The 13,968-nt window shown below is 31.5% G+C and overlaps 1 long non-coding RNA gene across 1 annotated transcript; it reads left to right on the forward strand.

The window, feature by feature from the left end:
* The first annotated feature begins 1,124 nt into the window (after nucleotides 1-1,124).
* On the forward strand, nucleotides 1,125-5,225 carry LOC114169068. The gene is made up of 3 exons (XR_003600819.1): nucleotides 1,125-1,410; nucleotides 1,890-1,958; nucleotides 3,784-5,225. It is a non-coding gene; the product is annotated as an uncharacterized LOC114169068 (long non-coding RNA).
* Nucleotides 5,226-13,968: the final 8,743 nt, after the last annotated feature.

Raw genomic sequence — 13,968 nt, forward strand, 5'->3', positions numbered from 1 at the left:
TCATTATATGGCATCTATAGCCATTTCAAGTCATCTCCATTGCGGTTTGAGATAAGTGTTCGATCCTTGCTTCAATTTTTGTCATGTTCATCACTTGTTTTTATTGTCTTGTTGTTTTCCATCCTTTGTTTTGAGTTATTCACTTGGTTAGTGATTCAAATCCATATTCTACTTGAATCAATCGGTGCATATCATAGGATTTCCATTGGTTTTCGAATCTACAACGTTTTTTTTTATTTCTAATTGATTTGTTCTTCATTTTAATCAGTGAAATCTTGTTTGTTTGGTTTCAGTTTTCGTTTAAGCATCTATACATGTTGTCTAAGTCATGTATTTCCTTAAATGTCATCTTTCCATATGTTTTTACCGTTTGAATTGAGTTCTACACTTTGAATCTTGGCATATAAGCAAAAGTGCTGACATAATTCACGTGCTGGAAAGCAATCTGTTTTGAAGCCATTGCTAGGCCATTTTCACTGAGTGGTTCATCTTTGATGTTTCTTATATTTTCTTGAATAGTTCATGCTTGATATTATATCATTATCAATTTCATATCCTTCCAATTTGTCAAGAACATTGCATTTTCCCAAGAGCAAATGTTCTTCTATTTTCTGAAATTCTCATTTCACTACACGAAAACTCTTTGTGTTTGAATTTCTGTGAGCAATTGGATGCATCAATTTTAGTTTTGATTTTTGCCTTTGAAAGCTAAGAGATAGACGAAGATTTAAAAAAAAATCAACGAAAAATTTTGAAGAATAAAAAAATGAAAAAAATGTGAAGTAGAGGTTGTGTTATGTGTTTTCTTTACTAGCAATGAACGATAAATCAAACTTAAGTGCATTTTGGAGCTGCTTTAGTCCTACTTCGATTAACCATGATTAAGGTGACTTAATTACCTTGCCTTGGGTTTAAAGTGAAGGATTAAACAAGTTTCATAGTTGTGATTTCAATCTACTTGCTGTTTTAAATTTATTATTCTCATTCTAGTGTCATTCATAGGTTTTATTTGATGTGCTATACTTTGTTGAATACTTTTAATTTTGTTGCTTGTCATTGTTGGCTAATCTTCCATATTGTCTCATATAAACTCCCATTTGGTTTAGCTTTTATTGTGTTTGTAACCTTTTTCTTGCTTTATCCCCAAGTAGTAGGTTGGGACAGAGCTAGTATCGGGTTAGCCCCTTCTCCTTCGTTCAAAACCTAAATATTATCTTTCTGCCAAATCTTCTTCTTCTTTATCATTCAAAAATTCTTCTTCTCCCTAAATATACTTCACCCAAGTTCAAATAAAACCTCATATTTTCCAACTGCCATCGTCTACGGTTAAGCTCGGCAGCAACATACAGTGGTACAAGGCGGTGGTGATAGCAACGACCCGAGTGATAGAATAAGAGAATTGATGATAAGGTTAGTGTTTCTTTCAAATACTTTATGCAATATTTGATTTATATTTATCAATCGGCAACATCGATTCTTTGTTTCATTATTGGGGTCTTGATATATATACTTGAATTTCTTCATTTCTCAAAGGCAACATCGATTCTTTATTTCATTATTGGGGTCTTGATATATATACTTGAATTTCTTCATTTCTCAAAAGCAGTATGGAATGATGAAAGAGAATGCAGTAGTTGTTGGGTGAGGCATAGTGATGATAGAGGAATAGGTGTAGCAGTTTTTCTTTTTTAATATCGTGGTTCAACATAAAGATTTGTAACTTTTAATGGAACTAGGATTATAGTATTTTTTTTTTAATGGTTGACTTTAAGTGCCATATGAGAAATTTTCCATTATTTTGGTGTATTCGTTTAGGTTAAATACCCTTTATTGTTGGTTAATAAGTATGCTGTAAAATATTTTGTAATATTTTTTATTTATTCATCTAGGTTCATCGCTTGAGGCTTTTTGGGGATTACCATCATTTAACTTGAATTACATTTGTTGAATTTGCACTGGTAATTACTTACTCACTTTTCAAATGTATTGTTTTCTTTTGAGTGAACTCTTGTTTACTTGGCTATTTTGTGTATTGCTTGTTGTGGGTACACTTATGTCAATAATTGTGATTCATATTTTCATAGTTAACTTATAATAATTGCACATTGCCAGTTGAAATAGCTCTAAAACAGTCTTTTTAAAGAAAAGAATCAAGAGTGTAAAGGGAGTCGTGAAGATCCTTCTAATTTTTTTTAGTAGAGTGTTAGTAAGTTATACCTTTAGAATCACCAAAACATTTTTTTAATGTTGGGTAATTTAGTATAACATTACTATTTATTAGTGTAAAATGAGAAACTAAAACTAAGATTGTAAGAGTTGTGGAATTGCCAATCTTATCAAGTGTTTGATTTGGCATCTACTACCATATATGCACATAAATGATGCAGATCTCAGAAACGATATAAATTTGCTTCTACGTTAAATTAGATAATGATATATTGTGGTTTTCCATGGACAAAAAACCACATACACATTTAATGTTGTAGTGAGATGCCATTTTGGTTGTGGGCCAAAACCAATTTGCAGAGAAAAGAAAACTATATCCATCTTAACACAATTCCTTGTTTGATGTCATCTCTCAATATGTGTTATATGATCGGTTTGTGGTTGATTTTTTCTTGTTGACGATGGACAGATGGAATGTGGTTGTTGGAATTTGTTTGTGTATCATAGTTGCAGTTTACCAATTATCTCCTTCAAAGTTTAAAATTAGTTGTTGTGGGCTGCTAGGTGTGGCCCATACTAGTTTGTTTTTTCTACATTTTTCCAAACAATATCTCCCTTTTTACTTGTAATTAGTTTATGGTTTTTTTTTTACTGTGTCAAACAACATTATACTAGTTATGGCTAATAGTTAACTATAGGAGGTGTAGAAAACATGTCCATTTCTTATGTTGTTTTGTAATGTATGACTATAGATAAATAAAATTTTCATTTATATTGGAGCTATAATTTTAACTTACTCATAGGTTTCAATTGACTTACGTATTTTTGATTGAAATTTAATTAAATCTTAGTAACGAACTAATGATTTTTAAGATTATTTTTCTTATTTGATATCTTATATATATACATATATTACTATAAATGTGCATAATAGGTAGGATCTTATGATCTTAAGGACTTAAAACACTTTAATCTAATCTAAGGTGAAGGTCAAAAGATCAACAATTATTTTTGTAAGCATTTTATATTTAGTGTTTAACTCTTTGGAAAGTATGGAATGATTAAAGAGAATGCAATAGTTGTTAGGTGAGGCATAGTGATGATATAGGAATAGGTGTAGCAGATTTACTTTTTTAATGTCGTGGCTGAACATAAATGAGACCCAATGAGGAAGTGAGCAGTTGAATACCAACCCCTACTCTGTTTTTGTTGTATACAATAAAATAAGAAAGAAATCAAGAAATTTAAGGTAGGATCAAATAAAAGAAAAAAAATTGAATTGATTTGAATCCTATATTTTTTGCATTTGTTTTGGTTTGAGTTACCAAACTAGATGTCCTTTTGTAGCGTGTAATCCTTATTATTGGTTGCATGTAACACTTTTGGCTACTCCAAAAGCATTTTTTATGCTTTGTCTATTCTATAATGTATTCTTATTCTAATTTATGGCAAAACAAATGTTATAAATCATATGGTTTCTTTTATGTCCACAAATCCATTCTAATTGCACATAACCCTTTCTCGTGTATATTATGTAGTGAATTTGAACCTGAAGTGGTTATTATTAAATATAATCTACTGTGGTTTTGTCTTTCTTATCAAATGGCCACAAACCAGGATGGCAATATATGCTAACACATGACCTTCAAGTTCAAGATGCATTAAATTATGCCATCAAGACAATCCAGCAAAAATCTAATTCATTGCTATCCTATGTACTTCATGAGGTTGTTGATGCAAAGGCTGAGGTTAATGCCTAGTTCTCTTGTTTAACTCTCACTCCTTTTTCCTTCTTTCTTAATCGCCTCAATTCTAATAATCCATTATTTCCCTCACATCACTTCTTCTATAATTATTATCATTTCCTAAAGGAAACTTTCTTTATAATGTTTTTGGTTTGGATAGTATTCTCATTACTAATATGGCATCAGAGTTAACTGTTAGCAATTGTGGGTGTGTACTTTCCAAATATAGATGCTCCATTCTTCTTGATCATGTGCAAATGTTGATTTGTACTCAAAGTTAGTTACACGGATTTTACGAAAATCCAGTGGTAAGTTTATATATATTTTTTTTAAAAATTATTATACATTAAATAATTAACTCTACACTAGTAGTTTGATTGTCTTTTAATTGTTTTTGAGATAGATGAAGTTGTGCATGATATTTTTGGATATAAGGGAATCACTTATGAGTTTAAACTTCTTGAAGATGTTGAAAATTGAAAGGTTTGATTACAACTTCACATGAACATGCTTTTAGCTTTTGTTTGCTTCCGAAAAACATTAGTGTTTAAGATTCATACATTTTACATAATGTTACAGTACATGTAAATGTGTAACGTATATGTTTAGTATTTCCTAAGGTTTTTTGGAAAGCTTGGAGAGTATGAATTTGTCGACATTTGTAGGTCACAATTGTATGTCTCATGGTTGAACAAACAACATGAAATTCATTCAAATGTTTGTGCGGGTCTTCTCTTGCTAATCCATAAAATTTGGGCAAAAAGGTGGATTAACTCATTTTAGCTCACTTTCTTCATATGGGCATTGGATGCACATGGTTGGGGTAGTCACATTTGGTGCAACTAACTGTCTTAAGGTCTTTTCTGCCATGTTGTTTATTTCAATTACAGATTCGGATAAAGGATCAAAAGATATGTTTATCACTGTAGGTGGTATAGTTTCAATGCTGGCTTTAGATGATGAAGATGCTCCCTCAGTAGAACACCCAAATGGAAATCTCCTACACAATTTATGCAAGTTCCTTTCAACCTTTAGGTCAATTTGATGGAATTCATCTGGGATGGCTCAAGTCATGCATTACGCAGTTCACTAAAAATTTTCTCTGATTTTGTTTGTTTTCTTATTCTTATTCTTTCTTTAGAGAAAGGTTTTTAAAAGAAATAAGTTAAGATGTCGTTAGGTTCACTCTCAGAAAAGATAGGTGTGTCACAATGGATAACTTAAATACCAAGTTTTTCCTAACCAGAGTATTCCCCAACTAGTCTAAAAAACTCCTCAAAAGAAATTCTTAATCAAAACAAAAACATAAATCTTACTAGCAATTTAAAATAAATAAAGACTACAAAAATACAAACTAAATTCAATGTATACACGTTAAACAACTAAAAATAAAGAAATAAAATAAATCTCCAAGTGGCAGAAGATAAATAAGAATGGAAATATTAAAAATAGTAATTGTATTGCTCGACAATGCTAAATTTGATAAGTTGTCGTTGATGCTATCAAATTAACAGTATTTAACTATAACAACTTCAGTATTGCTAAGTCGTATCCCAACGAATACAAAATCGGTTTTTAACAATTTAATTCTTACAAAACCTACAAAAATGATTACAAAACAAACACAATACAAATAATAAAAGATAAAAATAAAGATCTAGCCTAAAACAATTAAAATTAGTAAAAATTAATGATAAGCAAAAATATGCAAAAGATAATATGCCTAAATATCTACAAAAAATGAACCTTAAAGAATATGCAAATGCTTATGATATGTTAATATGAATATGTCTAATACTATTTTAAGGAAAATATGAGGTTTTGATACCCAAAAATATAAAGAGTGAATTTAATAACAATGAAGGGAACAACAAATTAATAAAAGACATTAAAACAATCATATTGAAATAGGTTGATTATCGTTTTAAAAATTATTGTTATGCATTTTAAAAATAGATTCATTACCGATTATTTAAATATTATTGTTTTAGATTTTCAAATCAATCAATGTAACTTCTCAATTAATTTGATAGTATCCTTACTTTTAACCAAAGTAACTTCTCAATTAAAACTGAAAAATTTAAATTATTCATATCAAATTTAACCAAAGTAATTCTCAATTAAATATTATTATGTCTAATCATTTCTATTATTTTCCCTCTTTTGTGAAGTAAAAGTTAACCAAATAAACTAACTTATTGATTAATTCTAATTAAAGTTTTCCCCAAAAATCAAGGTAACTTCTTAATTAACATTAAAAGTCCTTGAACTCATATGATTGTTATGCATATAGATTAAACACCGTGCTAACTAGCTACAATATAAAAAACCATTAATTTTACTTGATTTGGAGATAAAAGACATAGAAAAAATATAAACCACAACAATAATCAAAAGAACAAACTAATTATTGCATTCTAACTTCAAAATTTATTAACAAATTACAGCGGAATCAACCTTAAAATGATATAGATCATGAATGAAAGAAAAAATGAAAAAGATAATGGAAAGAAAGTGAGAGATGTTGTGGATGGCAGCTGCAAAAAATTCGAGTTGTTAAGACTCTCCCTTCTCTTCTCCTAGTTCTTTTTATATAGAACTTTGACTAGACTTTAGTTCCATCTTTTCTGTTGCTCAAATATACTTTCTGATATATTATCCAAATATCTTTTTTAAATAATCATAAATGTCATATATATTTTTTGTGATTAAGAATACCTAAAAGATTTGGTTGAAAATCTTCTAGAATTTTTCTAAATAAAAAACTTTGTTATCTGTATTTCCTTAGCTTCATATTCTAGTGGAGTCTTCTGTTGAAATAAATAAAATGCCTCTTACATTTTGGATGAACATGAATTTCATTGCCTTTTTATTAACATGAAAACAAATGTGAATGACATATAAGTGGTGGGTATATGGATCCAAATTTGCCAATCATTCTATGAACCTTAGAGATACTAAACCCTATCTTAAAAAAAAGTCATATAATTGTAGACAATTCATATAGACCCAGATCCAATTTGTTAAACCTGCAAATTTGGTTGGTTTAGTCGTCGTATTCGTTAGTTAGCTAGTGGAATTAAAACTATAATGTTTTAGATAAGAAGTTACAAAAGTGACAAAATAAAAATAGAAATTTCATTTATTTTGGTATATTTTAGTGTGATAGATTTTAATTTGGTAGATTTTTAGTTCAATAGATTTTATCTTTAACAAATCAAAGGAAAAATAACTTTCTTCACAACTAACAAGAAAAATATTCTTTTTGTTATGAAATAAAGTTAATAATAGAGGAGAGAAGAAAGGAAGAATAGAGATCGAGAGAATGGGAGATAACTTTTTTGTGTGTCTTATTATTGATAGGAAGAGTCATATTTATAGATATAATATGTAACCCATAAAGGATACAAATCAAATATTTAATACAAATATTTACATAAAAAGTAATGAATCATATGATTATCAATCATATCAATCATATGAGTAATTGTATCAAATCTGTAAGACCCACTAAATTTAAATAATTAAATAAATAATTATTTAATAAATGCGGGTAGGAGAAGCCTTTATGGCATTAAATGTTAACCTTCATGATGTGGAAAAGTGCTGGCTCATATGTGGTTGAGAGTACTTTGATTGTGTGAAAGGGTTTGGATTTGAGTCCTATGTATGCCAATTATGTGTTATTTATGTGATTTAATATTTTTATATATATAATCATGTTGGGAAATGATATAGTAATTAAATTATATTAGTTAGCAAGAAACATGAATTGGCATGATGGTTTGGCATTGATTTGGCATTTGCATAGTTGTGGGTTCAAACCTTGGGGAACCCAAATTTGAACTTCATTTTTGGCTATTTTGGCTTTGGAATGGAATTTGAAGGGTTAAAGGAAAACTCTAATGGACATGACAGCCAAGGGTGGCTGAAAAATAGAAGTTAATTAGGATATTGAATGGTAATAAACTTAGGATTAATGCCATTTTCGTTTTCTCACATTAAACCCACTTTAGTGATTTTGTGTAATCATGTAATGTATGAAACTAGTAAAGCCTGCATCCTTATTAAAATCAAGTTTTGCTCGCGTTTCTGGATTTTTCCAGAAACCGCCTGGCGGTAGGGCATGAGCCGCTAGGCGGCCTATGTGTTTTAGTCTGTTGTTTGGGTTCGCTTATGAACCGCCTGGCGGCTGAGGATGGCCCGCCAGGCGATACAACTTGTGTCTTCCCATTGTCGCGTTTTGATTGGTTTGTTAGTGATGTTGTGATATTTTGGGTTGTATTTCTATTGCACCAATTTAATTGGCATGATAAATTATGGTTTGTAGTTACTAAATTGATGGAAATTGCCTGAATTTTAGAATGAAATTGGGGGTGAGGGTTTATGCGGGAATTGGGGATAATATTCATGAGTTATTTCAATGATTGGTGCGTTGATTATCCAGAATTGACTGTAATATGAATATTGTATGAACCTTGTATGGTGTGTGTATATAGAAACACGTTAGGATGAAGGCGGGTACTGTAATTGGAAAATTGGGGTGAAATTCAATGTTGGAAAATCTGGGCGGAACCCAGATGTGTATGCACCGCCTGGCGGCGCATGAACTGCCGCCAGGCGGCCTAACAGTGCAGCCTATTTTGGTTGATTGACATGGATTTCGTGGTGTTGGCTCTTCAATTAGAAATACATTATAAATATATATGTCTAAAATGGAAAATTTAGATGAATATGGCATGTTAGGGATTAAGGAAGGTTAGAGATAGCGAAGGTGGGAAAAGTGATATAAGGAAATGGATGTCATAAATGTTTTGCCGTATGTGCTAAGATATATTCCAGAAAGTATGCTAATTTGGTAAAACAAGAAGTGTGAATTGCATGGGGCATTATTGTTAGAGAGAAGGTATGCTAATAAATGAGAAAAATGTCAAATGCAATGTGTGAATTTCAATTCAGTTTTATGAACATGTAGGGATGTATGAAAATTATGTTTATTGGGTGTTGTAGTTGATATGCTATATTGTTTGTGTTATTTTAAGAAGTTTGTGCGACATTGGTAATTACAATTTACTTGATTAAAAAGGCGTGTATGATATTCTAGTGATAGAACTATGCTTGGTGTGTCATAATTGTTCTATAAGTTGGTGTGTGGTATGATTTAAGGTCCACTGGGATCTGTTTTAAGTGCCAAAAACCAGTAGCATTGCGCTACTGGTATGGCGCCTGGCGGCGAGAGCGAGCCGTAGGCGGACGGAACACAAATCAGTGACAGTGGCCATTGTTGACGCGTGGCGCCTGGCGGTAGGGAGGGTTCCGCCAGGCGGAATGGAACAATAGAGGGGCTGGAAGGAGACTGGCGCTTGGCAGCGCGAGACGGGTGCGCTAGGCGATGGTGACGAGTGGCGCCTGGCGGCAGGGCGGAGTCCGCCAAGCGGTGATGGTGCAGTGATGATTTTGCAGGCGCCTGGTGCCTGGCAGTGTGTGATGCCCGCCAAGCGGTTTGGACCCAGTGTCCGCCTAGCGACGTGGGATGCGCGCTAGGCGGTTTTGGTTCAGTGATGGTGCGCGAGGAAAGGTTTCTACACAACTTTAGGTGATGTTCATGATGCGACGTTTTGGTTGGGGGTCCAGTTACGAGTGTAACCCGTATTGGAATAACACGTGACCACTCTAGGTTGTAGCCTGGTGGTTTAGGAAGTCCAGTGAAGTGTGCGAGTTGTGGCTCGTACGGCGAGGTTCGGGTGATTGCCCTCTTCAGAGTATTCTGATAGAGTTTTGGTAGTCTGGAACATCTACAAACTTTATGTTTGTTTCGGGGAGCTCCACTTGGTGTCACAGTGAGATGTTGTGGCAAGGTTATTCCCACGTGTGGACTATCAGGTGGTGGCCTGTAGTCGGAGGGGCGAGTAGACACTCGTGCAGCGAAGATCGATCATTGTTCTCACCTAAAGGGTATAGAAATGTTAGACATCTAAATGCAAGTGCGGGAAGTGGAGAATAAAGGAAAAAGGGAGAATAATACTAACTCGGGGTTTTAATGTTGCGACGTTGTATTTAATATTATATTTGTTTGATTTTATTTAAATGAACTCACCCTATCTGTGTGTGTGTGTGTGGCGATGATCATGTAACTTGTTACATGGGAGCAAATGTTAATGCAGGTGAGCATGCAGATACGTAGAGACGGAGTGGGGATCACGACGGGATTGTTTACTCAGTTTTATTATGATTTTCTTTTATAATTTTTATGGTTTGGTTTTCTAATAACTGAATAGTACGATTTTAATTACTATGGAAGCGATATTGAACTTTTAATTTTTCCCGTGTTTTTGGGAAATTGCGAGAATAAATGCCATGTTTTACAAATCTTATTTCTTATTTATTTTAATAAGTAATTTCCGGCGAGGACGTTACAAAATCAATGGACTATCATTAATTCATAACACTCTCCCTTGGGTGTCCATTGATAACAGAATGTGCATCTTTAAAACCTTACCAGGAAAAACCCTTTAGGATAAAAACCTAGGGAAGGAAAAAGAGTACAACATTTTGTATTCTTTAATACAATATTGTTCATCACATATTCTATTTTTGCCCCTCGTGTAAACTTATATCATTAAGATGTCGGCGTCTGAACTTGTGAATCATTTGTTCAAAAGTTCTTCTTGGCAAAGACTTTATAAATAGACCTACTAGATTTTTACATGAATGAATCTTTTAAATATCTATATCATTCTTTCAATTAAACAATACATTATTGTCTACATATATGGTTGTTGATTCCTTCTTTGTTAAGGATAGCCACAAGTTTTTTGCACATGTTAAATTATAGACCTTAACCAAACATATTCACAACTTTTCTCATAATTTTGTATGATTAGATGATGTTTGTGTTATGGTTTGTTTCATATACCATCATGAAATCATTGTGCTATCACATGTGAACAAATATCATGTTTGTGATGAACCATTATGACATTGTGAGGATATATAAAATAACATATTCATAGTACCCTTAAGGTAACATGGTATATGTTTTACTCCAATCCATTTTCTTCTTGTAGTTATAGAACTATGTCTTGCTTAAAAAATTTACAGCAAATGCAATATCAGGTCGAGTATAATTAGTGAGATATATTATTGTTTCTACGACACTAAGATATGGTACTTCTAGACCAAGAAGATCATCATTTTCTTGAGGTCTAAGAAGAGATTTTATCAACATCTAACGACCTTACAACTATTAATGGACGTGACTTGTCCATTTAGAACATTTTAAACACCTTAATTATATAAGTCTCTTAATGTATAAAAACAACTTGATTTAAATACTCAATTTTTAATTTTAAACAAGGCTTTTCCTTTCAAAGATCTTTCATCTCAAATTTTTTCTTTGTGCAATCAATTGCCTTTATGAGTTCATTAGGAGTTCCAACGATGTTTATGTCATTACATAAACAATAATTATGGCAAATTCATTTTATAATATTTTCATATAAATACAAGGATAAAAAAGATCATTTCTATATCCTTCTTTTAACAAGTACTCAATAAGACGGTTATACCACACACGTCCTGATTACTTTAATCAATAAAAAGTTTTGTTCAATTTTATTGAATAACCCTCTTTAGAATTTACCTTGTTGGGCAAATTCAATCCTTTAGGGATTTTTATATAAATATCATTCTCAAGAGAACCGAACAAATAGGTTATGACATCATCCATTATATGTAAATGCAGACCTTGTTGTGCAATTGGAATAATCAAATATTGCAATATTTTTGCATCCAATACTATTGAATATGTCTTTTCACAAATCAATATCAGGTTTTTGTGAAAAACCTTGAGCAACCAATTCTACTTTGTATATAACAATTTTATATTCTTAATTTGTTTTTGCGCAAAAATTCATATGTACCCAACTAGGGATGGCAACGAGGCGGGGCGGGGACGAGTTTCGCTATCCCATACCCATCCCCGTAAAAAAAATTCATCCCCATCCGCATACCTAAACCTAACGAGTATCAAACTTTTGTCCCATCCCTATCCCCACCGGATAACGGGTATAATCTCGTACCAATACTCATACCCATTTTCTTACTACTTTTTATTAATTTTTATAAAATAATAAAAATTTACGGTAAAGTAAACATAAAATTATCAAATATTCAATATTATGAGGATGGTTGTTTCTTCAATATCAAATACTTTGAAATAAATTATAATTGTTTACATTTTAGATTAGAATACCATATAAAATTTCATGAGAACCAAAACATTTATTAAATTTGCATACATTAGTGAAACCTAGTTGATCAAATTTAAAAATATTTTTAAAAAGATATAAAAGGAAAAAAATATTCAAATTAAAATATATTTTAAATGTTTGTTTACTTCAATTTTTTAAATTATAAAGAATCTTTTTTTATACAATAATAAAAGTTATAATACATCACTTGATCAAAATGACACAAAGAATAAATAATAAATATAATAATAAAATTTTAACATAGATCTTGTATCTTTTGAACTCCAATATATGGTGATAAGAAAATGTTCATGACAATTACATTAAATTTTTATATTGAAGTAAATAAAAAATATTTACACAATTATAGTGAAAAAAATTAAAGTATTATTGTAATGAGTTAGAAAATAAAAAATAATTAGATAAAATTTATCGAAATAGTATTCTACACGATGAAAATAAACTAGAAATAAAATATTAAAAAATTAACAAATATGTGTCTTATAAACAATTTGGAGACTATTGAAAGGAATTGCACAAAAGGAAAACAAATGTATAATTAAATGTATGATAAGATGAAAAATATCTTAGAGATCTAAGAAAACTTTTCAAATATCACCATATATACTCAATTGAATGGTTGAGAAATAACAAAAATTGTTTTACAAAACAAAAAAGTTCTTCAAATGAAACAAAAATTAATAATAATAAGTAAAGCTTTTTTTATATTACCTAGTAAATGAAAGGTTTATGCTATTAAACACTTAAATTGAGAGTATTAAACATTCTAATGTGAAAGGAAAATATACAATAAATAAAAATATTAAAAAATAATAGAAATATTCAAATGTTAGACATCAAATTTTTTTAATTGACATACATCATTTTAACATAATTACATAAAGGTTATGATAAGATAAAAAATATATTGGAGATGCGAATGAGTTTCGTGACAACCCAAATAATTAGAAGAAATAAAAAATAGAAAGTATATATATATATATATATGGTTATTTAATTAATTGTGAATATTTTAATAATTTAAACGATAATAGAGATATGGTGGGGACGGGTATTATGGCGGGGATATGTACATCCCTATCCCTATCCCCATACCCAATTGAAAAAATCGGGGATTCCCCATACCCATTGATGTGACCCCAACAAGCCCAACCTCAAATGCATCAACAAGCCCAAGTCCACATCAAGGCCCAATCACTAGAAGCATGATGAGAAAGATTCACGCGGGCCTCTCACAAGATGATCAAGTCAATCATGGGCTTTTTACATTATCCACATGGGCTTAAGAAATCTCTAAAATATGAGATGATGCATGAAGGAAGTAGTCTCGATTTAAATTGGGCCATTGTTTAGGCTTTGCTTTCAATAAAAGCTAGAACACTTTTTGGGATCAATTGGGCTGAGCCCAATTTGCTACCTTTGGCCAAGAATTACTTGAGTGACTCTCCATTTGGATGCAAGCAAAGCATGAACTAAGCAAGGAGAATGTGATGGAAGCATGGTGCGTGTGACTTGGGCAAGGAGAGTGTGATATGCCACTTGGCATCATCAAGACTCATCTACTACATCACATGGTCTACAATCAAGCTTCTTCTCCAAGCTACATTTGCATTTCATCTTTGTTGCATTTTCTCTTCATTTGGTCGGCCATGTGCCTATAAATAGAGCCACTCAAATATTGTAATGGTTACTCTTGAATTGCTAATAGATGCTAGTGTTTGAGATCACTCCACACTTCTATTAACTTGAGAGCATACATGGCTAACCTTCTCCTTCATCTCCTC

Source organism: Vigna unguiculata, chromosome 11 (genome assembly GCF_004118075.2).
Source record: "Vigna unguiculata cultivar IT97K-499-35 chromosome 11, ASM411807v1, whole genome shotgun sequence".
NCBI lineage: Eukaryota > Viridiplantae > Streptophyta > Magnoliopsida > Fabales > Fabaceae > Vigna > Vigna unguiculata.